Consider the following 473-nt stretch of genomic DNA (forward strand, 5'->3'; position numbering starts at 1 on the left):
TGTTTAATAACTTTTAGTTGGCTGAGCGATAGCGAAGCCTATTACTCCAGTGGTGATCAAAAAGTTTCGTGTCTGTCTGTCTGTGTGTGTGTGTGTCTGTCTGTCTGTTTGTCTGTAAACACGATAACTCGAGAACGGGTTGAGCTAGGTACCTGACATTTTTAGCGTAGCTTTGTGGCATAAAAAGCAAGAACTGTATTGATTTTGAGCCCTCTAGCTTAAAAATTGACGTGTCAAAAAAAATCAAAAACGAAAACGCCAAAATATTACTTTTAATTTTTTATTTTTTTACATCTTTCTAAGACGTAACTCGTCAAAGTAGAACCCTATGGGCCAAAATTTTGTCTGTTTGGCTCTATCTCAAACCGTTAAGCAGCCAGAGGGCGATTTTCACACGAAAATGACCCCAAACCATTTAAATGTTGTTTCTCGGATATTTGATGGTCTCTGGTGGGGCAACTCGTCAAAAAAAA

This window comes from Frankliniella occidentalis, unplaced genomic scaffold, assembly GCF_000697945.3.
Source record: "Frankliniella occidentalis isolate FOCC.00 unplaced genomic scaffold, Focc_3.1 Scaffold191, whole genome shotgun sequence".
Taxonomy (NCBI): Eukaryota; Metazoa; Arthropoda; class Insecta; order Thysanoptera; family Thripidae; genus Frankliniella; species Frankliniella occidentalis.